Genomic DNA, 22,880 nt, shown 5'->3' with positions numbered 1-22,880 from the left:
CCTACGGGTTCAGGAACCATGCAGACATGACCGAAACGTTCTCCGGTCAATAACCAACAGCGGGATCTGGATACCCATGTTGGTTCCCACATGTTCCACGATGATCTCATCAGATGAACCATGATGTTGAGGATTCGATCAATCCCGTATAGAATTCCCTTTGTCTAGCGGTATGATACTTGCCCGAGATTCGATCATCGGTATCCCGATACCTTGTTCAATCTCATTACCGGCAAGTCTCTTTACTCGTTCCGTAACACATCATCCCGTGATCAACTCCTTGATCACATTGTGCACATTATGATGATGTCCTACCGAGTGGGCCCAGAGATACCTCTCCGTCACACGGAGTGACAAATCCCAGTCTCGATTCGTGCCAACCCAACAGACACTTTCGGAGATACCTGTAGTGTACCTTTATAGCCACCCAGTTACGTTGTGACGTTTGGCACACCCAAAGTATTCCTACAGTATCCGGGAGTTGCACAATCTCATGGTCTAAGGAAATGATACTTGACATTAGAAAAGCTTCAGCATACGAACTACATGATCTTGTGCTAGGCTTAGGATTGGGTCTTGTCCATCACATCATTCTCCTAATGATATGATCCCGTTATCAACGACATCCAATGTCCATGGTCAGGAAACCGTAACCATCTATTGATCAACGAGCTAGTCAACTAGAGGCTTACTAGGGACATGGTGTTGTCTATGTATCCACACATGTATCTGAGTTTCCTATCAATACAATTCTAGCATGGATAATAAACGATTATCATGAACAAGGAAATATAATAGTAACCAATTTATTATTGCCTCTAGGGCATAATTCCAACAGTCTCCCACTTGCACTAGAGTCAATAATCCAGTTCACATCGATATGTGATTAACACTCAAGGTCACATCCCCATGTGACTAACACCCAAAGAGTTCTGGGTTTGATCATGTTATGCTTGTGAGAGAGGTTTCAGTCAACGGCTCTGTAACATTCAGATCTGTATGTACTTCGCAAATTTCTATGTCATTTGTAGATGCAACTACTACGCTACATTTGGAACCATTTCAAATAACTGTTCTACTTGGAGCTATTCTAAATTGTTGCTCCATTATACGTATCCGGTATCTCTACTCAGAGCTATCCGGATAGGTGTTAAGCTTGCATCGACGTAACTCTTTACGTCGAACTCTTTATCACCTCCATATCCGAGAAACATATCCTTATTCCTCTAAGGATAATTTAGACCGCTTTCTGGTGATCTACTCCTAGATTACATTTGTACCCTCTTGCCAGATATGTGGCAAGGCACACATCAGGTGCGGTACTCAGCATGGCATACCGTATAGAGCATATGACAAAAGCATAGGGGACGACCTTCGTCCTTCCTCTTTCTTCTGCCGCGGTCGAGCTTTAAGTCTTAACTTCATACCTTACAACTCAGGCAAGAACTCCTTCTTTGACTGATCCACCTTGAACACCTTCAAGATCATGTCAAGGTATGTGCTCATTTGAAAGTACCATTAAGCGTTTTGATCTATCCTCATAGATCTTGATGCTCAATGTTCAAGTAGCCTAATCCAGGTTTTCTATTGAAAAACACTTTTCAAATAACCCTATATGCTTTCCAGAAATTCTACATCATTTCTAATCCACAATATATCAACAACATATATTCATCAGAAATTCTATAGTGCTCCCACTCACTTCTTTGGAAATACAAGTTTCCCATAAACTTTGTATACACCCAAAAACTTTGATCATCTCATAAAAGCATACATTCCAACTTCGAGATGCTTACTCCAGTCCTTAGAAGGATTGCTGGAGCTTTGCATACTTGTTAGCATCTTTCAGGATTGACAAAACCTTCCGGTTGTATCACATACAACCCTTCCTCAAGAAAAACGTCGAGGAAACAATGTTTTGGCATCCTGTCTGCAAGATTTCATAAATAATGCAGTAATCGCTAATATAATTCCAACAGACTCTTAGCATCGCTACGAGTGAGAAAGTCTCATCGTAGTCAACTCCTTGAACTTGTCGGAAAACATCTTAACAACAAGTCGAGCTTTCTTAATGGTGACATCTACCATCATTGTCCATCTTCCTTTTTTTTAAATCCACCTGTACTCAACAGCCTTACGACCATCGAGCCGTTCTGCCAAAGTCTACACTTTGTTTTCATACATGGATCCTCTCTCGGATTTTATGGCCTCGAGCCATTTATCGGAATCCGGGCCCACCATCGCTTCTCCATAGCTCGTAGGTTCATTGTTGTCTAGCAACATGACTTCCAAGACAGGATTACGTACCACTCTGAAGTAGTACGCATCCTTGTCATCCTACGAGGTTTGGGAGTGACTTGATCCGAAGTCTCATGATCAATATCATAAGCTTCCACTTCAATTGGTGTAGGTGCCACAGGAACAACTCTTTGTGCCCTGCTATACACTAGTTGAAGTGACGGTTCAATAACCTCATCAAGTCTCCACCATCCTCCCACTCAATTCCTTCAAGAGAAACTTTTCCTCGAGAAAGGACCCGATTCTAGAAACAATCCCTTATTGCTTTCGGATCTGAGACAGGAGGTATACCCAACTGTTTTGGGTGTCCTATGAAGATGCATTTATCCGCTTTGGGTTCGAGCTTATCAGCCTGAAACTTTTTCACATAAGCATCGCAGCCCCAAAATTTTAACAAATGACAGCTTAGGTTTCTCTAAACCATAATTCATATGGTGTCATCTCATCGGAATTACGTGGTGCCCTATTTAAAGTGAATGTGGTTGTCTCTAATGCCTAACCCATAAACTATCGTGGTAATTCGATAAGAGACATCATGGTATGCATCATATCCAATAGGGTGCAGTTATGATGTTCGGACACACCATCACACTATGGTGTTCCAGGCTGTATTAGTTGTGAAACAATTTCCACAATATCTTAATTCTGTGCCAAACTCGTAATTCAGATATTCATCTCTATGATCATATCATAGATATTTTATCCTCTTGTCACGACGATCTTTCAACTTCACCTTGAAATTACTTGAACCTTTCAATAATTCAGACTCGTGATTCATCAAGTAAATATACTCAACATCTACTCAAATCATTTGTGAAGTAAGAACATAACGATATCCACTACACGCCTCAACACTCATTGGACTGCACACATCAAAATGTATTACTTCCAACAAGTTGCTTTCTAGTTCCATTTTACTGAAAACGAGGCTTTCAGTCATCTTGCCCATGTGGTATGATTTGCATGTCTCAAGTGATTCAAAATCAAGTGAGTCCAAACGGTCCATTTGCATGGAGTTTCTTCATGCATATACACCAATAGACATGGTTCGCATGTCTCAAACCTTTTAAAACGAGTGAGTCCAAAGATCCATCAACATGGAGCTTCTTCATGCGTTTTATACCGATATGACTTACGTGGCAGTGCCACAAGTAGGTGGTACTATCATTACTATCTTATATCTTTTGGCATGAACATGTGTATCACTAGATCGAGATTCAATAAAGCATTCATTTTAGGTGCAAGACCATTGAAGGTATTATTCAAATAAACAGAGAAACCATTATTCTCCTTAAATGAATAACCGTATTGCGATAGACATAATCCAATCATGTCTATGCTCAACGCAAACACCAATCTTGATGGTAGAGGGAGCGTACGATATTTGATCAACCTTGGAAATACTTCCAACACATATCGTCATCTCACCTTTAGCTAGTATCCGTTTATTCCGTAGCTTTTGTTTCGAGTTACTAACACTTAGCAACCGAACCGGTATTTAATACCCTGGTGCTACTAGGAGTACTAGTAAAGTACACATTAACATAATGTATATCCAATATACTTCTATCGACAGCCTTCTCATCTACCAAGTATCTAGGGTAATTCTGCTCCAGTGGCTGTTTCCCTTATTACAGAAGCACTCAATCTTGGGTTTGGGTTCAACCTTGGGTTTCTCCACTAGAGCAGCAGCTGATTTGCCATTTCATGAAGTATCCCTTCTTGCCCTTGCCCTTCTTGAAACTAGTGGTTTCACTAACCATCAACAATTGATGCTCCTTCTTGATTTCTACTTTCGCGGTGTCAAACATCACGAATATTTCAAGGATCATCATATCTATCCCTGATATGTTATAGTTCATCACGAAGCTCTAGCATCTTGGTGGCAATGACTTTGGAGAAACATCACTATCTCTGGAAGATTAACTCCCACTCGATTCGAGTGATTGTGGCACTCAGACAATCTGAGCACAAGCTCAACGATTGAGCTTTTCTCTCTTAGTTTGCAGGCTAAGATAATCGTCGGAGGTCTCATACTTCCTGACGTGGGCACGAGCCTGAAATCCCAATTTCAGCCCTCGAAACATCTCATATGTTCCGCGACGTTTCGAAAATGTCTTTGGTGCCTCAACTCTAAACCGTTTAACTGAACTATCACGTAGTTATCTAAACGTGTATGTCCGATGTTCGTAACATCCACAAACGACGTTCGGGGTTCAGCACACTGAGCGGTGCATTAAGGACATAAGCTTTCTACTGTCCGCATAATTGCTACTGTCAACTTTCAACTATATTTTCTCTAGGAACATATCTAAACAGTGGAACTAAAGCGCGAGCTTACGACATAATTTGCAAAGATCTTTTTGACTATGTTCAGGATAATTAAGTTCATCTTATGAACTCCCACTCAGATAGACATCCCTCTAGTCATCTAAGTGATTACATGATCCGAGTCAACTAGGCCGTGTCCGATCATCACGTGAGACGGACTAGTCAACATCGGTGAACATCTTCATGTTGATCGTATCTTCTATACGACTCATGTTCGACCTTTCAGTCTTCTGTGTTCCGAGGCCATGTCTGTACATGCTAGGCTCGTCAAGTCAACCTAAGTGTTTGCATGTGTAAATCTGTCTTACACCCGTTGTATGTGAACGTTGGAATCTATCACACCCGATCATCACGTGGTGCTTCGAAACAACGAACTGTCGCAACGGTGCACAGTTAGGGGGAACACTTTCTTGAAATTATTATGAGGGATCATCTTATTTACTACCATCGTTCTAAGTAAACAAGATGCAAAAACATGATAAACATCACATGCAATCAAATAATAGTGACATGATATGGCCAATATCATATAGCTCCTTTGATCTCCATCTTGGGGCTCCATGATCATCTTGTCACCGGTATGACACCATGATCTCCATCATCATGATCTCCATCATCGTGTCTCCATGAAGTTGTCTCGCCAACTTATTACTTCTACTACTATGGCTACCGGTTAGCAATAAAGTAAAGTAATTACATGGCGTTGTTCAATGACACGCAGGTCATACAATAAATAAAGACAACTCCTATGGCTCCTGCCGGTTGTCATACTCATCGACAGGCAAGTCGTGATTCCTATTACAAGAACATGATCAATCTCATACATCACATATCATTCATCACATTCTTCTTGGCCATATCACATCACATAGCATACCCTGCAAAAACAAGTTAGACGTCCTCTAATTGTTGTTTGCATGTTTTACGTGGCTGCTATGGGTTTCTAGCAAGAACGTTTCTTACCTACGCAAAACCACAACGTGATATGCCAATTGCTATTTACCCTTCATAAGGACCATTTTCATCGAATCCGTTCCGACTAAAGTGGGAGACACTGGCACCCGCTAGCCACCTTATGCAACTAGTGCATGTCAGTCGGTGGAACCTGTCTCACGTAAGAGTACGTGTAAGGTCGGTCCGGGCCGCTTCATCCCACAATACCGTCGAAACAAGATTGGACTAGTAACGGTAAGCATATTGAACAAAATCAATGCCCCAAACTACTTTGTGTTCTACTCGTGCAAAGAATCTACGCAATAGACCTAGCTCTGATACCATTGTTGGGGAATGTAGCAGAAATTTAAAATTTTCCTACGTGTCACCAAGATCTATCTATGGACCAGCAACGAGGGGAAAGAGAGTGCATCTACATACCCTTGTAGATCGCTAAGCGGAAGCGTTCAAGAGAACGGGGTTGAAGGAGTCGTACTCATCGTGATCCAAATCACCGGAGATCCTAGTGCCGAACGGATGGCACCTCCGCGTTCAACACACGTACAGCTCGGTGACGTCTCCCATGCCTTGATCCAGCAAGGAGAGAGGGAGAGGTTGAGGAAGACTCCATCCAGCAGCAGCACAACGGCGTGGTGGTGGTGGAGGAGCATGGTACTCCAGCAGGGCTTCGCCAAGCACCGCAAGAGACGAGGAGGGAGAGGGGTAAGGCTGCGCCAAGAAGGAGAGGAACTCGTGTGTCTTGGGCAGCCCAAACCTCAAGTATATATAGGGGAGGGGAGGGGTGTAGGATCGAAAGTATGTCTAGAGGGGGGGTGATTAGACTACTTGACCAAATAAAAACTTAACCTTTTCCCAATTTTAGTTCTTGGCAGATTTTAGCTAATTTAGGACAAGTCAAGCAATCATCACATATTTCAAGCAAGCATGCAAAGAGTATATAGGCAGCGGAAAGTAAAGCATGCAACTTGCAAGAATGTAAAGGGAAGGGTTTGGATAATTCAAACGCTATTGGAGACACGGATGTTTTTCCCGTGGTTCAGATAGGTGGTGCTATCCTACATCCACGTTGATGGAGACTTCAACCCACGAAGGGTAACAGTTGCGCGAGTCCACACAGGGCTCCACCCAAGGGTAACGGTTGCGCGAGTCCACACAGGGCTCCACCCACGAAGGGTCCACGAAGAAGCAACCTTGCCTATCCCACCATGGCCAACGCCCACACAGGACTTGCCTCACTAGCGGTAGATCTTCACGAAGTAGGCGATCTCCTTTCCCTTACAAACTCCTTGGTTCAACTCCACAATCTTGTCGGAGGCTCCCAAGTGACACCTAGCCAATCTAGGAGACACCACTCTCCAAGAAGTAACAAATGGTGTGTAGGTAATGAACTCCTTGCTCTTGTGCTTCAAATGATAGTCTCCCCAACACTCAACTCTCTCTCATAGGATTTGGATTTGGTGGAAAGAGGGTTTGAGTGGAAAGCAACTTGTGAAGGCTAGAGATCAAGATTCATATGGTAGGAATGGAATGTCTTGGTCTCAACACATGAGTAGGTGGTTCTCTCTCAGAACATATGAGTTGGAATGGTGTGTGTGTTCTGATGGCTCACTCTTCGAATGAGAAGAAGGTGGAGGGGTATATATAGCCTCCACACAAAATCCAACCGTTACACAGTTTTCCAATCTCGGTGGGACCGAAGCAATAAGCTCGGTCGGACCGAAAATGTAAACCTAGTGACCGTTAGTGATTTTTGGTGGGACTGATATGCAACTCGGTAGGACCGATACGGTTAGGGTTTGGGCATAACGTAATCTCGGTGAGACTGATTACACAAACTCGGTGAGACCGAATTTGGTAATTAGCTAACCAGAGAGTTGGTCAGGCAAACTCGGTGGGACCGATTTGCTCTTTCGGTGAGACCGAGTGGAACTCGGTGAGACCGAAAAGTTACAAAGGGGAAACACTGAGTTTACATTGCAATCTCGGTGGGACCGATTCGCTCTTTCGGTGGGACCGAAAAGTTACAAGGGAAACAGAGAGTTTGCAACCCCAATCTCGGTGAGACCGAGATCCCTATCGGTAGGACCGAATTGCTAGGGTTTGGCAGTGGCTAATGACAAGTGAAACTCGGTGGCGCCGGATAGGAAGAATCGGTAGGACCGAGTTTGGCTTAGGGTTTAGGTCATATGTGGATATGGGAAAGTAGTTGCGGGTTTTGGAGCATATCACTAAGCACATGAAGCAAGAGGCTTATTAAGCAACACCTCATCCCTCCTTGATAGTATTGGCTTTTCCTAAAGACTCAATGTGATCTTGGATCACTAAAATATAAAATGAAGAGTCTTGAGCTTTTGAGCTTGAGCCAATCCTTTGTCCTTAGCATTTTGAGGGTTCCACTTTCACATCCATGCCATGCCAATCATTGAGCTTTCCTGAAATAATCATCTTGGAATAGTATTAGCTCAATGAGCTATATGTTGTTATGAATTACCAAAACCACCTAGGGATAGTTGCACTTTCAATCTCCCCCTTTTTGGTAATTGATGACAACATATAGATCAAAGCTTCGACAAATGATAATAAGCATGAAATATATTGTCGCTTTGAGAAGTATGTGATAAGTAAGAGCTCCCCCTAAATTTGTGCATATTTAAAATTTTCTTTGGACTGCAAATGCACAAAGAGTTAGAGTCATGGGTTACTCTTCCATGTCACATACATCTTGGTGGAGCGCTTAAAATGATAAGAATGAAATACATGCACTCATCACACAAGATAGATAAGATGATAATATTAAGCAAACATTAAGTGTAGCTTATGATCAAACACATGATCATCAATGTCTCACAAATAATGACGTAGTATCTCAGGCACTCAAAAGCAAACAAGTTCGAAAAACCACCAAATAAAGCAAGAGAGAAAAGCAACACTCTCTCTCTCGAAGCCTATGATCTATACATCTTCTCCCCCTTTGGCAACAAGTTACCAAAAAGTTCCTAGAAAATGCATAGCACTAGATCGATGCTCAGGCTTGATCTTCAGGTGGTGGTGGAGTCTGGATCACTCCAAGGATGAAGGCTTCTGTAGATGTTGAAGTAGTCGCTGGAGTTGGAGCTGAAGTAGACGCTGGAGCTGAGGCTGTAGCTGGTGCTGAAGTGGTGGCTCTTGAGTCAGCAACTGGCACGGCAGATGACCTCGGGCCTCGTGGCACTCTAGAAAAGGCATGAGTGGTAGTCCTGCCTCTCCTCTCCTGCATGTCCTCCTGAAGCTGCTCCACTGCAGACTGAACTTCCGTTACCTTGACATCCAAGTCATAGAACTTCTGTTCCATGATCCTCTCTAGGCTCTGCTGATTCTAAGTGAGGATGGCCAGACTTTGCTCAATCCTCAGCGTGGATGCAATCAAGTAACCAAGCTGCTCTTGTTTGGTCTTCACGAAGTACTCAGATGCCTCCTCTTGAGTAGGCATCTTGGCAGCTTTCTCCTTCCTCGCCTTCTCCTTCTTTGCAAATGCTTGGGCAGATGATGGCTCGTTCTCAGTCATGATAACTTGATTGTCCTCGAAATCTAGACGGATGGGCAGGTGTTCCTTGTCCAATAGATATATGCCCGTGCCCATCTTGGAGTTGATGAGCTCTTGAATTTGAGGGGCATATCCACAGCTCCTCTTCTGATCTGCTGTAGTCCTCTTAATTGTTTCCACTATGAGGCTCATCACCTTGAACTTCTGAGGCACATCAAACACATGTAGCAAGTTGATAGCATGACCTCTGATCATCTTGTGATCTCCAGACTTAGGCAATAAGGTGTGCCTTAGTATCCAATTGATCGTCGGGAGCCCTGACAGAAGGTAATGCACAGAGCCAAACTTGAAGGTGTCAAGAGCTTCATTGGGAATTTCCTTGTACATATTGGACATGGAGTTATGGTCCATCTTCTTCTTGGCATAGATATCCAAGTCATCATCTTGCTCCTCTGGGGCATTAATGATCTGTGCCCACTCAGCCACTGTGGATTGGCACCTTGTACCCTCAGACATCCATGTGATCCTCCCATCTGGATAAAAGTGTGCCGTGGAGTAGAATTGCATGATAAGTTCCTCATTCCACTTTGTGAGCTTCTGCCCAACAAAGTCAGCTACTCCACAAGCATGAAAGCTGTCATATACTCCTGGGTAGTGTTCCTCCTTCTCCCTCATGTAGGTCCAGTCAACCCATCTCATGTCACAGACAATTGGCTTCTTATCTAGCAAAACAATCTCATAGAAATCCTGCTGCTCCTTGGTGTGAAACCTGTAGTCCACGGCAGTCCTTCTTCTTGAAGCATATGGGTCTGCTTCTCTCCATTTCCTTAGCCCTGAATCTCTCCTGAGCTTCATGTCCTCAGCCACAGGATGAGCATCGTTGTGGTCTGGGATCTTGGGCTTTAGCTTCCTCGGGACATTCTCCTCCTCATCCTCAGCAACAGTCTCAGGCACTGGGGCCTTGTTCTTCTCAGCTGCAGGAATGCTCCTTGTATTTCTCTTAGGTTTTGGCTTGGAGGCAGCTTTGGGCTTAGATGCAGTAGCCCCAGACCTTATGGCATCACCCATCAGCTTGGGTGCCTTGGGTGCTGGTGCAGCTACCTCTTCTTCCTCTTCTTCTTCCATGATGGAAGCTTTTCCAAGCACTCTAGCCACAGTCTTCTTCACCCTCTCCTTCCTTTTCTTGCCCTCAGCTGCAACTGGCTCTTGGGGAGTGGGCTTCTCAGTTGAGGCTCTTGCCTTTGACATGGGCTGCCTGCCTGCTGGCCTTTTGATTTTCAAACCTGGCTTAGTGCCTTGAGCTGGCTCAATTCTCTTGGAAGTGGCCTCTTCCTCTGCCACATAGTTCTCATCTTCGGAATCTGAAGTCCTCTTCTTCCTTTGTCTCGTGGCAGCCTTTGGCAAATTGCTAGGAGTGCTCCTGCTGCCTTCATCAGATGAACTGGAGGGACTAGTGCCCTCACTCATCACCACTTGCTGCTCTGACATATTTTGGCTATCACTTTGATCAGACATGCTGCAAACTGACTGCTGACCCTGTGAATAGATTATAGATGAGATAGAAAAGATGAGCATCACAAAATGCAGAGTATTTTTGCAAAAGAATGATCCAAAAACTTAGTTTTAGTTTCCCACTGAAATCATCTCGGATCTACCGATTTTCAAACTCGGTGATACCGAAGCAGTTTTGGAACCTAAACTAGTGAACTCGGTAGGACCGAGTCACAGTTCGGTGGCACCGAGACTGCTAGGGTTTCACTGAGTTCAAAAATCGGTCACACCGATAAGTAATTCTCGGTCAGACCGAGTCTCCCTTGTGCAATGGCATAAGCCAAATCGGTGGGACCGAGTTTTTAAACTCGGTGGGTCCGAGATGGTTTCGGCGGAAACCTAAACCTAGAATTTTCGAATCAAACCTAATCTACGGGCGTTTTGACTGGATAGAAGTTTCTCAAACGTGGCAAGAATCAATATGATCACAATGTGCTAGGAATCAGATTGAGGAATAGCACAAAGATCAAGTCCATACCCTAGTTCGGCGGGGACTTGCTACGGCGGCAACGGCGGGGCAGAATTCCCGTTGACGGCGACGGAGACCAGCGACTGGAGGCTGCTGGCGGCGAGAAGACGATCCAGAGACCACGAGGGCAGAGCAGGCTATCGCGCGGGCGAAGGGGTTCGGAGAAATTTCTAAATTTTGCCCGTGACTATATATAGCCCGACCCTGTCGGTGTGACCGAGTGGAACAACTCGGTGGTACCGAGATTCATAACTGTGTGCAGTTACTGAAACTCGGTGTGACCGAAAGGTTCAAATCGGTTGCACCGAGATCGAAAACCTAGATCAACTTAATGATCTCGGTAGGACCGAAGGTAGAGTATCGGTCAGACCGAGGATCATAAAGAGGTTTTGGAAGTTTAAGTCTATGACGAATCGGGGACTCCGAGCGCTCCTCACACAGAGTGGTTCGAATCTGACTTGATCAAATTTTGTGATGCAGCATGAATAGAGTTTGAGACAAGAAGAGCATAGATAGCTAGAGGAGGTTCTTAGACATTCTTGTCCATCCACTTGGCAAAAGAAGATAAAACCAAACAATCAAAACAACAAGTGGATGTCCTCGAATGAGTAAAATGTGCAACCAGCATGCTCACACAATAAGATGGCAAATGAAATATGTGACAAGGCATGCACAACCAATTCTAGCATCTATCAAGCAATTTGCAATGACTAGGTCATCTATATATGAGTATATTGACTTAGGAGTCAAGTGAGAGCACTTGATCATAGGTCATACTCATCGTTTAAGCTCAAGTGGGGTTACCACTTTTACATAAAGCATTGTTTTGTTCACATCTTTAGAGTTGCTTTAGCTCAAGTCTTAGAGTAAAGCTCCCCCTAGATGTGATATCCCCCCTAAGAGGGATAAACTAACCTTGGGTTTTGTCGATGATGACTTCATGTAGATATTGAAGATGTGGATGCTCAATGTTGATGTAGATCTCTTGGAGCTATCCATTTGAGTGAATTGCACTTTCAATACCTACATGGGTTAGTCCCACAAGGAACAAGCAAGGATATCCATAGACATAGAGTGATGCACACAAAAGATGATGTCCATGAAAACTTTTAGGTCATCTTGTCCCTTGTCTTACCAACAAGAGGGTTTGTGACTCCTTGAACTAGTGCAAGATGTGGAAGTTGATTGCACTTGTTCTTGCCAAAATGATAAGAGTGAAGTATGTTGGCGGAGTCACCCTCAAGAACTCTCTAGTTCTTCTTCTTTTGGATCCACATCATCTTGATGGGAATCCTTAGAGTTGTAGTCGTACTTGATGAAGTGGAACTTGAAGTAGTCTTGGGAATCCACTTGACTAAGGTCTTTGGAGCTTCTTCAAATGCATCAATTTCCTCTTGAAGCTTGTCCTTGCCTTTTTGCTTGTAGTCTTGTGGTGGAAGATCATCTTGAGCTTGTGTCCCCTTGAAAGAAGTATACTTCTCTTGTTGAGGGACAAACTTTGTCTTGGGGTATTGATCTTCTTCCCACTCAACTCCATTGGCATTGAACTTTCGTTCAAAACCAACACCTTGATTCTTCCGGTGCATTCCTTGCTTGCGCACAATTTCTTCGAATTGCTTACTCCCGACAAGGCTTTTGTACACTCCTTTCTCTATAATTCCCTTCAATAAGCTATTTTCTTGCTCAAGTGTAACTTGGCTAAGAGAATCATTAGTGGAATCAAGAGAACTACTAGAAGCAACAATATTGGATTTAGCATGATCATTGTTACTACTAGAGGAAGAATCTTTCTTGTTAGACTTGACTTGAGGCATGTAAGTGGATAAGAGTAAACGCTTGGCAATGTAAGAAGAACTTTTCTTGCGGAGATCATCATTGATTGCTTTTAAGAACTCATGCTCTTGCTCAAGATTGAGCTTTTCAAAGCGTAATTTCTCATGAGCTCTTAAAAGTTCTCGATGATCTTCGAAGATAGTGTCATGAGCTAACTTAAGAGTTTTTAGTTCTTTAGTTAGAGACTCAATCTTCTCCTTATCATTGTCATTCGTTTTATCTTGATTAGCATGATTAATTTGTCTTTCATCATAGTATTCATCACTAGAGTTGTCAACAAGCAAATCATCACCTAACAAGTCATCTTCATCACTATTGAAATCAACATACTCGGGGTGTGTTATCTTAGGACCTTTGGCCATGAAGCATCTTCCAATTCCCTCATTTGGTGAGTCAAATATGTCATAGGAGTTGGTTGACACAAGTGCTAGACCGGCAACACCTTCATCTTGAGTATCTTCGGAGCCGGAGTAATAACTTCTCTCGGAGTGGCTGTCAGAGTCGGAGCCGGATACCCATTCACCAACATGAGTTTGATGTCTTCGTCTTGTGTAGCTCCTTGATGATTTTTCCTTCCTTTCCGAATCCTTGCTTCTCAATGAGTATCTTCGTTCATAACGATCATCTCTACTCCTTCTCTCTCTTGGTGGTGATTCTTTGATTCTTCTTTTTGGAGAATCTTCTCTTCTCTTGTAGGGAGCCGTACACTCATTGGAATAGTGTCCGGGTCTTCCACAATTGTAGCAGTTTCGCTCTCGACTAGAAGATCTTTTGTCATTGTAGGACCTTGACTTGAAGCTTCTATCTTTGCTTCTACTCTTGTAGAACTTGTTGAAGTTCTTCACCATTAAGCTCAATTCTTCATTGAAGTCTTGTTTCTCACTTGATGATGTAGGGGCTTCACATGAGGCTTTATAGGCACCACTTGATTTGTTGTGAAGTTCCTCTTTATCCTTAAGTGACACCTCATGAGCAACAATTCTTCCAATCACTTCCGTTGGCTTGAGATCTTTGTAATTGGGCATCATTTGGATCAATGTGCACACGGTATCATATTTTCCATCCAAGGCTCTTAGAATCTTCTTGATGATGAATCTATCGGTCATCTCTTCACTTCCTAAGCCGGCAATCTCATTTGTGATGAGAGCAAGCCTAGAGTACATTTCGGCGACACCTTCACCATCCTTCATCTTGAACTTGTCAAGTTGGCTTTGAAGCACATCCAACTTGGATTCCTTGACGGAGTCGGTACCTTCGGGCATATCAATCAAAGTGTCCCAAATTTCCTTTGCATTCTCAAGACGGCTGATTTTGTTGAATTCTTCGGGGCACAATCCGTTGAAGAGAATATCACAATCTTGAGCATTGTATTGCAACATCTTCAACTCATCTGCGGTAGCTTCACGGTTCGGTTCTCTCCCATCAAAGAAGTCACCTTGCAAACCAACACACACAATAGCCCAAACGGCAGGGTTATGTCCAAGAATATGCATTTTCATTTTATGCTTCCAACTAGCAAAATTAGTACCATCAAAATAAGGACCTCTACGGTGATAATTTCCCTCGCTAGACGCCATACTCTCCTAGGTTGTGAAACCAAGGCTATGACCACCAAAAGCTATGGAGATCAAGCAAATGGAGACCAAAGCTCTGATACCACTTGTAGGATCGAAAGTATGTCTAGAGGGGGGGTGATTAGACTACTTGACCAAATAAAAACTTAACCTTTTCCCAATTTTAGTTCTTGGCAGATTTTAGCTAATTTAGGACAAGTCAAGCAATCATCACATATTTCAAGCAAGCATGCAAAGAGTATATAGGCAGCGGAAAGTAAAGCATGCAACTGGCAAGAATGTAAAGGGAAGGGTTTGGAGAATTCAAACGCTATTGGAGACACGGATGTTTTTCCCGTGGTTCGGATAGGTGGTGCTATCCTACATCCACGTTGATGGAGACTTCAACCCACGAAGGGTAACGGTTGCGTGAGTCCACACAGGGCTCCACCCAAGGGTAACGGTTGCGCGAGTCCACACAGGGCTCCACCCACGAAGGGTCCACGAAGAAGCAACCACCCACAAAGGGTCCACGAAGAAGCAACCTTGCCTATCCCACCATGGCCAACGCCCACACAGGACTTGCCTCACTAGCGGTAGATCTTCACGAAGTAGGCGATCTCCTTGCCCTTACAAACTCCTTGGTTCAACTCCACAATCTTGTCGGAGGCTCCCAAGTGACACCTAGCCAATCTAGGAGACACCACTCTCCAAGAAGTAACAAATGGTGTGTAGGTAATGAACTCCTTGCTCTTGTGCTTCAAATGATAGTCTCCCCAACACTCAACTCTCTCTCATAGGATTTGGATTTGGTGGAAAGAGGGTTTGAGTGGAAAGCAACTTGGGAAGGCTAGAGATCAAGATTCATATGGTAGGAATGGAATGTCTTAGTCTCAACACATGAGTAGGTGGTTCTCTCTCAGAACATATGAGTTGGAATGGTGTGTGTGTTCTGATAGCTCACTCTTCGAATGAGAAGAAGGTGGAGGGGTATATATAGCCTCCACACAAAATCCAACCGTTACACAGTTTTCCAATCTCGGTGGGACCGAATCAATAAGCTCGGTCGGACCGAAAATGTAAACCTAGTGACCGTTAGTGATTTTCGGTGGGACTGATATGCAACTCGGTAGGACCGATACGGTTAGGGTTTGGGCATAACGTAATCTCGGTGAGACCGATTAAACAAACTCGGTGAGACCGAATTTGGTAATTAGCTAACCAGAGAGTTGGTCAGGCAAACTCGGTGGGACCGATTTGCTCTTTCGGTGAGACCGAGTGGAACTCGGTGAGACCGAAAAGTTACAAAGGGGAAACACTGAGTTTACATTGCAATCTCGGTGAGACCGATTCGCTCTTTCGGTGGGACCGAAAAGTTACGAAAGGGAAACAGAGAGTTTGCAACCCCATCTCGGTGAGACCGAGATCCCTATCGGTAGGACCGAATTGCTAGGGTTTGGCAGTGGCTAATGACAAGTGAAACTCGGTGGCGCCGGATAGGAAGAATCAGTAGGACCGAGTTTGGCTTAGGGTTTAGGTCATATGTGGATATGGGAAAGTAGTTGAGGGTTTTGCAGCATATCACTAAGCACATGAAGCAAGAGGCTTATTAAGCAACACCTCATCCCTCCTTGATAGTATTGGCTTTTCCTAAAGACTCAATGTGATCTTGGATCACTAAAATATAAAATGAAGAATCTTGAGCTTTTGAGCTTGAGCCAATCCTTTGTCCTTAGCATTTTGAGGGTTCCACTTTCACATCCATGCCATGCCAATCATTGAGCTTTCCTGAAATAATCATCTTGGAATAGTATTAGCTCAATGAGCTATATGTTGTTATGAATTACCAAAACCACCTAGGGATAGTTGCACTTTCAAGGGGTTGCGCCCCCACCTAGGGTTCCTTCCCTAGGGGTGGCGGCAGCCCCCAGATCCCATCTGGGTGGCGGACAGGTGGAGGGGAGAGGGGGGCGCACCAGGTATGGGCCCTAAGGCCCATCTGCCCTTAGGGTTTGTGCCCCCCCTCCCCTTAGGCGCCTTGGGCCCTTGTGGGGGGGGGGGGGGGCGCACCAGCCCACCTGGGGCTGGTCCCCTCCCACACTTGGCCCATGCAGCCCTCCGGGGCTTGTGGCCCCACTTGGTGGACCCCCGGCGGGACCCTCCCGGTGGTCCCGGTACGTTACCGATAAAACCCGAAACTTTTCCGGTGACCTAAACAGGACTTCCCATATATAAATCTTTACCTCTGGACCATTCCGGAACTCCTCGTGACATCCGGGATCTCATCCGGGACTCCGAACAACATTTGGTAACCACATACAAACTTCCTTTATAACCCTAGCATCATCGAACCTTAAGTGTGTAGACCCTACGGGTTCGGGAACCATGCAGACATGACCGAGACGTTCTCCGGTCAATAACCAACAGCGGGATCTGGATACCCATGTTGGTTCCCACATGTTCCATGATGATCTCATCGGATGAACCACGATGTCGAGGATTCGATCAATCCCGTATACAATTCCCTTTGTCTAGCGGTACGATACTTGCCCGAGATTCGATCATCGGTATCCCGATACCTTGTTCAATATCGTTACTGGCAAGTCTCTTTACTCGTTCCGTAACACATCATCCCGTGATCAACTCCTTGATCACATTGTGCACATTATGATGATGTCCTACGGAGTGGGCCCAGAGATACCTCTCCGTCACACGGAGTGACAAATCCCAGTCTCGATTCGTGCCAACCCAACAGACACTTTCGGAGATACCTGTAGTGTACCTTTATAGCCACCCAGTTACGTTGTGACATTTGGCACACCCAAAGTTTTCCTACGGTATCCGGGAGTTGCACAATCTCATGGTCTAAGGAAATAATACTTGACATTAGAAAAGCTTCAGCATACGAACTACATGATCTTGTGCTAGGCTTAGGATTGGGTCTTGTCCATCACATCATTCTCCTAATGATATGATCCCGTTATCAACGACATCCAATGTCCATGGTCAGGAAACCGTAACCATCTATTGATTAACGAGCTAGTCAACTAGAGGCTTACTAGGGACATGGTGTTGTCTATGTATCCACACATGTATCTGAGTTTCCTATCAATACAATTCTAGCATGGATAATAAACGATTATCATGAACAAGGAAATATAATAATAACCAATTTATTATTGCCTCTAGGGCATATTTCCAACACCTTTTTCGCTTAGATATCATGCTAAAGCTTGGTTTTTGTTTTTGCCTAAAAATAGTATTGATTCGTGGAATAAGTGCAAAGATGCTTTTATCTCTAAGTATTTCCTCCCGCTAAGATCATCTCTCTTAGAAACGATATTATGAATTTTAAACAACTTGATCATGAACATGTTGCACAAGCTTGGGAGAGGATGAAATTAATGATACGTAATTGCCCTACTAATGGATTAAATTTGTAGATGATTATACAAAAAATTTATGTCGGATTGAATTTTGCTTCTAGAAATCTTTTAAATTCGGCTCCGGGAGGCACTTTTATGGAAATCACTTTAGAAGAAGCTACTAAACTCCTAGATAATATTATGGTTAATTATTCTCAATGGCACATTGAAAGATCTACTAATAAGAAAGTGCATGCGATAGAAGAAATTAATATTTTGAGTGGAAAGATGGATGAACTTATGAAATTATTTGCTAATAAAAGTGTTTCTTCTGATCCTAATGATATGCCTTTGTCTACTTTGATTGAGAATAATAATGAATCTATGGATGTGAATTTTGTTGGTAGGAACAATTTTGGTAACAACACGTATAGAGGAAACTTTAATCCTAGGCCTTATCCTAGTAATTCCTCTAATAATTATGGTAATTCCTACAACAATTCTTATGGAAATTTTAATAAGATGCCCTCTGATTTTGAATCTAATATTAAATAATTTATTACTTCGCAAAAGAATTTCAATGCTTTGATTGAAGAGAAATTGCTTAAGATTGATGAGTTGGCTAGGAACGTTGATAGAATTTCTCTTGATGTTGATTCTTTGAAACTTAGATCTATTCCACCTAAGCATGATATCAATGAGTCTCTCAAAGCCATGAGAATTTCCATTGATGAGTGCAAAGAAAGAACCGCTAGGATGCGTGCTAAGAAAGATTTCTTTATAAGAGCGTGTTCTTCTAGTTTCCATGATAATAAAGATGAAGATCTAAAAGTTATTGATGTGTCCCCTATTAAATCTTTGTTTTGCAATATGAATCTTGATAATGATGGGACTGAATATGATCCACCTTTACCTAGAAGGCGTTCTAAAAATTCGGAGTTTTTAGATCTTGATGCTAAATTTGATTAAAGTGGGATTGAAGAGATCAAAACTCTAGATGTTAATGAACCTACTATTTTGGATTTCATGGGATTTAATTATGATAATTGCTTTGATAGATTGTATTTCCTTGTTGCAATCCGTGCTAAATTCTCCTCATGATTATAGCCAAAATAAAGCTTTTATCAAACATATCGTTGATGCCTTGATGCAATCTTATGAAGAAAAACTTGAGTTGGAAGTTTCTATACCTAGAAAACTTTATGATGAGTGGGAACCTACTATTAAAATTAAAATTAAAGATCATGACTGCTATGCTTTTTGTGATTTGGGTGCTAGTGTTTCCATGATTCCAAAGACTTTGTGTGATTTGTTAGGTTTCCGTGATTTTGATGATTGCTCTCTAAACTTGCACCTTGCGGATTCCACTATTACGAAATCTATGGGAAGAATTAATGATGTTATTATTGTTTAAAATAGGAATTATGTGCTCGTAGATTTTATCGTTCTTGACATAGATTGCAATCCTTCATGTCCTATTATTCTTGGTAGACCTTTCCTAGAACGATTAGTGCAATTATTGATATGAAGGAAGGAAATATTAGATTCCAATTTCCGTTAAGGAAAGGCATGGAACACTTTCCTAGAAAGAAAATTAAATTACCTTATGAATCTATTATGAGAGCCACTTATGGATTGCCTACCAAAGATGGCAATACCTAGATCTATCCTTGCTTTTTATGCCTAGCTAGGGGCGTAAAACGATAGCGCTTGTTGGGAGGCAACCCAATTTTATTTTTATTCGTTACTTTTTGCTCCTGTTTAGTAATAAATAATTTATCTAGCCTCTGTTTTGGTTGTGTTTTTGTGTTTAATTAGTGTCTGTGCCAAGTAGAACCGTTGGGAAGACTTGGGGAAAGTCTTGTTAATCTTGCTGTAAAAAACAGAAACTTTAGCGCTCACGAGAACTGCTGCCATTTTTATTTGGAAAGTTCTATTTAGTTAATTATTTTTTAAAATGATTAATAGATAAATTCCTCACGTCCATAAATTTATTTTAGAATTTTGGGGGTTCCAGATCTTGCGCTAGCTACAGATTACTACAGACTGTTCTGTTTTTGACAGATTCTGTTTTTCGTGTGTTGTTTGCTTATTTTGATGAATCTATGGCTAGTAAAATAGTTTATAAACGATAGAGAAGTTGGAATACAGTAGGTTTAACACCAATATAATTAAATAATGAGTTCATTACAGTATCTTGAAGTGGTCTTTTTTTTTCTTTCGCTAACGGAGCTCACGAGATTTTCTACTTTGAGTTTTGTGTTGTGAAGTTTTCAAGTTTTGGGTAAAGATTTGATGGATTATGGAACAAGGAGTGGCAAGAGCCTAAGCTTGGTGATGCCCATGGCACACCCAAGATAATCTAAGGACACCTAAAAGCCAAAGCTTCCGGGCATCCCCTCTTTCGTCTACTTATATCGGTAACTTTACTTGGAGCTATATTTTTATTCACCACATGATATGTGTTTTGCTTGGAGCATCTTGTATGATTTGAGTCTTTATTTTTTAGTTTACCACAATAATCCTTGCTTTACACACATTTTGAGAGAGACACTCATGATTCGGAAATTATTAGAATACTCTATGTGCTTCACTTATATCTTTTGAGTTATATAGTTTTGCTCTAGTGCTTCACTTATATCTTTTAGAGCACGGTGGTGGATTTATTGTATAGAAACTATTGATCTATCATGCTTCACTTAGATTATTTTGAGAGTCTTAAATAGCACGGTAATTTTCTTAAATAATCCTAATATGCTAGGTACACAAGATTAATAATAAAATTCTCTTATGAGTGTGTTGAATACTATGAGAAGTTTAATACTTGATAATTGTTTTGAGATATGGAGATGGTGATATTAGAGTCATGCTAGTTGAGTAGTTGTGAATTTGAGAAATACTTGTGTTAAAGTTTGTGATTCCCGTAGCATGCACGTATGGTGAACCGTTATGTGATGAAGTCGGAGCATGATTTATTTATTGATTGTCTTCCTTATGAGTGGCGGTCGGGGACGAGCGATGGTCTTTTCCTACCAATATATCCCCCTAGGAGCATGCGCGTAATACTTTGCTTTTATAACTTGTAGATTTTTACAATAAGTACATGAGTTATTTATGAGTAATGTTGAGTCCATGGATCATACGCACTCTTACCCTTCCACCATTGCTAGCTTCTCTAATACCGCGCACCTTTCGCTGGTATTATACACCCACCATATACCTTCCTCAAAACAGCCACCATACCTACCTATCATGGCATTTCCATAGCCATTCCGAGATATATTGCCATGCAACTTACCACCGTTCTGTTTACTATGACACGCTCCATCATTGTCATATTGCTTCGCATGATCATGTAGTTGACATTGTATTTGTGGCAAAGCCACCGTTCATAATTCTTTCATACATGTCACTCATGAGTCATTGCATATCCCGGTACACTACCGGAGGCATTCATATAGAGTCATATCTTGTTCTAAGTATCGAGTTGTAATTCTTGAGTTGTAAGAAAATAGAAGTGTGATGATCATCATTATTAGAGCATTGTCCCAGTGAGGAAAGGATGATGAAGACTATGATTCCCCCACAAGTCGGGATGAGACTCCGGACGAAAAAAAGAGCCATAAAAAAGAAGAGAAAAGGCCCAAATAAAAAAATGAGAGAAAAAGAGAGAAGGGACAATGCTACTATCCTTTTACCACACTTGTGCTTCAAAGTTGCACCATGATCTTCATGATAGAGAGTCTCCTTTGTTATCACTTTCATATACTAGTGGGATTTTTTCATTATAGAACTTGGCTTGCATATTCCAATGATGGGCTTCCTCAAAATGCCCTAGGTCTTCGTGAGCAAGCAAGTTGGATGCACACCCACTTAGTTTCTTTTTGAGCTTTCATGTACTCATAGCTCTAGTGCGTCTGTTGCATGGCAATCCCTACTCACTCACATTGATATCTATTGATGGACATCTCAATAGCCCGTTGATACGCCTAGTTGATGTGAGACTATTTTCTCCCTTTTTGTCTTCTCCACAACCACCATTCTATTCCACCTAAAGTGCTATGTCCATGGCTCATGCTCGTGTATTGCGTGAAGATTGAAAAAGTTTTGAGAATGTCGAAATTATGAAATAATTACTTGGCTTGTCATCGGGGTTGTGCATGATTTAAATACTTTGTGTGGTGAAGATAGAGCATAGCCAGACTATATGATTTTGTAGGGATAACTTTCTTTGGCCATGTTATTTTGAGAAGACATAATTGCTCAGTTAGTATGCTTGAAGTATTATTATTTCTATGTCAATATTAAACTTTTGTCTTGAATCTTTCAGATCTGAATATTCATACCACAATTAAGAAGAATTACATTGAAAATATGCCAAGTAGCATTCCACATTAAAAATTCTGTTTTTTATCATTTACCTACTCGAGGACGAGCAGGAATTAAGCTTGCAGATGCTTGATACGTCTCCAACGTATCTATAATTTTTGATTGCTCCATGCTATATTATCTACTGTTTTGGACATTATTGGGCTTTATTATACACTTTTATAATATTTTTGGGACTAACCTACTAACCGGAGGCCCAACCCAGAATTGATGTTTTTTTTGCCTATTTTAGGGTTTCGAAGAAAAGGAATATCAAACGGAGTCCAAACGGAATGAAACCTTCGGGAACGTGATTTTCTCACCGAACATGATCCAGGAGATTTGGACCCTACGTCAAGCAACCAAGGGAGGCCACAAGGTAGGGGGCTGATATGTCTCCAACGTATCTATAATTTTTGATTGCTCCATGCTATATTATCTACTGTTTTGGGCATTATTGGGCTTTATTATCCACTTTTATATTACTTTCGGGACTAACCTATTAACCGGAGGCCCAGCCCAGATTTGCTGTTTTATGCCTATTTCAGTGTTTTGAAGAAAAGGAATATCAGACGGAGTCGAAACGGAACGAAATCAACTAGAGAAGTTATTTTTGGAACGAAAGTCACCCGATG

The sequence above is a fragment of the Triticum urartu genome, chromosome 3 (assembly GCF_003073215.2).
Source record: "Triticum urartu cultivar G1812 chromosome 3, Tu2.1, whole genome shotgun sequence".
Taxonomy (NCBI): domain Eukaryota; kingdom Viridiplantae; phylum Streptophyta; class Magnoliopsida; order Poales; family Poaceae; genus Triticum; species Triticum urartu.
The sequence above is the reverse complement of the archived record's forward strand: the minus strand, read 5'-3'. Positions refer to the sequence as shown.